General features: G+C 27.7%; 1 pseudogene; it reads right to left on the bottom strand.

Annotated features, from left to right (window-relative positions):
* Positions 1-645: 645 nt before the first annotated feature.
* LOC111743744 lies at positions 646-764 on the bottom strand (annotated as a pseudogene).
* Between the last annotated feature and the right edge of the window lie 3,449 nt (positions 765-4,213).

Genomic DNA, 4,213 nt, shown 5'->3' with positions numbered 1-4,213 from the left:
TTAGGTTTCATTTGCTTATTTACTTCTGATTATTCTATTAGACAAAAACTCTTCAAAGAAACTGTCTATGAATTTGGATCCCTAGGGCCAAGCACATAGTCGATTTTAATTAATCTGTATCAAAACCCATGCATACATACTTCAGAAGCATGAAGAAGACACTATTAGGATAGAGAGACTTCTCAATGAGTTTACAGAACTAATTATCACAGAATTTCACAGGGATGATATGCAAGTAGTTTTAATAAAAGATTGTAAAAAGTAATGACTTCTGTAGCACTATGAACAATATTGTAACAGTGATTGTTAACAGTAATTTATAAACACAAACATAAAAATAGCTTTCAAGAGTGAATTATAAAACTAATTATAAAGATAACTACTTTAATAATTAAGTGGAACAGCAAAAGGAACGTCTCAAAATGAAAGTTCACAGAGTGAGTGGTTGGAAACCTGAACTTCATAGATATGAAGATATGACTGAGAGAGGAAAATAAAAGAGAGAGGAAATGTAGGAATTCCATAGATTTCACCATTTTCTCCAGGTGTAAAATTGTAAAACTGATCAAAGCACTCCTCCATGATGAAATGCTCTTTACTTCGAAGAACTAATAATAATGTAATAAATTATACATTTTTTTTTCACGCCTACAGCACCTCGTCTTCCTAGGTAGTCTCCCATCCAAGTACTAACTAGGCCTGACCCTGCTTAGCTTCTGGGATTAGAGGAAATCGGGCTTGTTCAGGGTGGTATGGCTGTAGACAACAAATAATTTTTTAAAGCAATTTATGCTCAGTAAAATTCTTCTGGATGAGAACTTTAGGAAACAAAACTGTCGGGGCACTCCATCAAAATATCCATGAAAATAAAATCAGCCAATCACTTCATTATCACTACAGCTTGACACTCTGAATGAAATACAGTAACTATGACTAAGCCTATAGATAAAGAATTTGGGACAAATGTGTTTACTGCTGTATCTTCACCCTACTGACAGTGTCTGGCTCATATCATTCAATATGTATATAATTGTGATGTGAATGAGGAAATATCCAAAAATTAAATACTATGTGAGAGTAATTTATGTTAAAGTTGGGAACTGTAGGCTAAGTAGGAGTTAGTCACATATACAGTAAAGAATTCTAATCAGATAAATTATGTGCACAAAGATTTTGAGGCAAGAAAGAATTTAGAGAGTTCATGTAATTAAATGAAAAATATATATAGTCGGATTAGACACATCAAGAACTTAAGTTTAGAGAGGTAATCTGGGGTCATATCCTGGATGATCTTTTGACATAATAAGTATTTTCTATTTTACTCTAAAAATTTGGGAATTTTTCAAATTATTTTAATCAAGAAATTTTATGTTATGTTATAATCAGGTAATGCTCAAGGTATAATTTTGAAATTTAACAATTATATTGCTAAGTTAAAAATACTTTTGGTGCCAAACATTATGATGGCTAATGCATCAATTTTACTCAGTGTGTAATTTTATTTAATGTAAAATAAATTGAAGAAATTAAGCTATGCACACAGGCTTCTGAAATGTGAATCTATGGTATTTGTGGGTCATAGCTAAAATTCAAATTTAGAGTCTGTTCTCTAGAATTTTAAATATTGTTCGCCATAATCTGAGTGACAATTTATGTTGTAATTATCAACTAAATGAATACTAAATTAAAAAAAAAAACAGAAAGTCAAATATAAATCAAATAATAACTACTACAATCCTTTGTAGTTTGAACACTAGCAGTCTAAGAGTTTTGTTTTTTCCCCCTGTATCCTGAATTTGGTCTTATGATCATCATTTTCTGTCTGAGAGAGTTAAAGTGTGTTTTTCTTTAATTTTTAGGAGATAATAAAAGCATCTATTTTTAAAAAAATCACAGAAAAATTAAACAATGATAGTTTTTTTTTTTGCTCTAATTGTTTTTAGTAAAACATTACAAGTATTAAATAATTTCTTCTTGCTATAAAAACATCAAATTTGCGAAGAACGTATTGAGTACTGTATCTAATTTTGGTCTAGCATTAAAGGTTCTCAAATGGCTGCCTATCCCTCTTAATTCAAATCACATCATTTAATCACAGACCTCTTCATGAAGCAGAGTTTACAAGGGCACAGTTTCAAAATCAAGCTGACCTGGATTTAAATTGAGCACAGCCATTTGTAACACCTGTGTAACTTGAAAGATGTTATTTAATATTTCTGAGTCTCAGGTTTCTCATCTGTAAAATTAGGTAGCAATATTTTAATTACAGTCTTAAGGTAAATTTTACATATTGTTTACTATGTAATTTACTTATATATTTATCATATTATAGTAAACAATATATAAAATTTTTATAATAGTGACTTAATAGTCACTATTATAAAAATATTATAAATGTCTAACCAATGTACTGTATACTTGAAATTAATAAAATAAAATTAAATTAAAAAACAAATATCAAAATAATTTGAATTAAGAACCAGACCTTTGAACCACTGTATCATAAAATTTTGCTTTTAAAAAATTAAACATTTTCAATCACATGGCCCTCATTAAAACTTTTAAGTGAGAGCAAATATGTTTTGAACCATTAATAAATACAGTAAAATCAAATAATTTAAAATAAAAAAAATATAGAATTCTTAATCTTCTTTCATATTTCTTAGAAAATTCAGCTTCTGCTCATGGAGACTGTTCTTTATACATTTTCTTTCAATTCATATTTATACTTTCAGAGAGTATAATTTTTTTTTAAATATCATTCCTACTGAAATGATGAACCAGTCAAGGAAATGACTTCTTTCACTTAAAAATAAGAATAAAGTAAATTAAAATTTTTTCCTAATGATAGGAATCACAGTTTAGAGTATGCAGCAAGTCTATAAATATGAAATGTACAAAGAAAAATAATGGGGAAATCTAAAGGTAAATTATAAACATATCTATTTTTTTCATTTTTGTCTTAAATAAAAATGAAATTATATTTGGAATTAGGATGATTTTTCAGTAATTATTTTAAGCTATTTAATTTTCTAATTAATTTTCTAATAATGCAATTTGCAATACTTTATAAACTTATCTGATCTTCAAAATCAACTTTTGAAGTAAAGAATCTGAAATTTTGAACTTTATTTTATAAAAATTTATTATATAAACTTTAAATTTTCTAATAATATAATTGAAAATATTTTATAAACATCCTCAAAATCAACTTCCAAAGACTTATTATTAAGTTGATCACTTCATAAGGTATATAAATATCTAATCTCTATGTTGTACACCTGAAATTAATACAATATTGTATGTCAACTGTAATTGAAAAATAAATTTTTAAAAAGAAAAAGTCAATTTTTGAAGTAAAGAATCAGCTATTTTCAACTCTATTTTATAAAGTGTTTAATGAAATTTTCTAATAGTGCAATTTTACATATTTTATAAACTCATCTTTAAAATCCACCTCTGAAGTAGAGAATCAGATATTTTCAATTCTATTTTATATAGGTCAGTTTCAATAACTAGCTCATGTTCAAATAGCTGGTAATGAGATTTTGTCATATGTTTTTATTTGCAAGTCAAAGGTGTTATCCAAATACCACAGCACCTTACATGTCAAACTGATATACAAATAATTCAAGATAAAAAAAAAAATAGAAATGTAGACACCAAAGCTGAATAAAAGGATCTGTAGAAATACTTAGAAGAGGTTTAAGGCACTAACGTAGCACATGATATATTTCAGCACTGATCAAGATTAAAAATGAGGAAGCGTCTATAACTTTATTTTTATCTTCAATGCATCTTGAGAGGTGAAAATCTATCATATTATAGCCGACTGAGAGCACTGTTATATTTTCTCTAGCTGAATGAGACAATATTAAGGTTCATAGATGTGGGCTTATTTTTTAAATAATTATTAGAGAAAACATTAAGAAACTGATGATATGTGGAGACAAGTCTTTGGGACTAAGATAGATTTAAGGTGGTTGGAATGAAGAAACAAGGATAGAAGAAACAACATTGAGTGACATTTAACTGAAATATGGGGAGGGATTTCAGCGCAATATGAAGAAAAAAGAAATTCAGATCTCAATTTATAGTTTTCATTCTTAATTTACTTTGTGAAAATATATGATGATTGTGGTATGCAGAATGATGTCTCCCAAAGATATCCATGTTTTAATCCCTAGAACCTGTGTTTAACCCCTTTAATATG

Source organism: Pteropus vampyrus, unplaced genomic scaffold (assembly GCF_000151845.1).
Source record: "Pteropus vampyrus isolate Shadow unplaced genomic scaffold, Pvam_2.0 Scaffold120, whole genome shotgun sequence".
Taxonomy (NCBI): domain Eukaryota; kingdom Metazoa; phylum Chordata; class Mammalia; order Chiroptera; family Pteropodidae; genus Pteropus; species Pteropus vampyrus.
The sequence above is the reverse complement of the archived record's forward strand: the minus strand, read 5'-3'. Positions and strand labels throughout refer to the sequence as shown.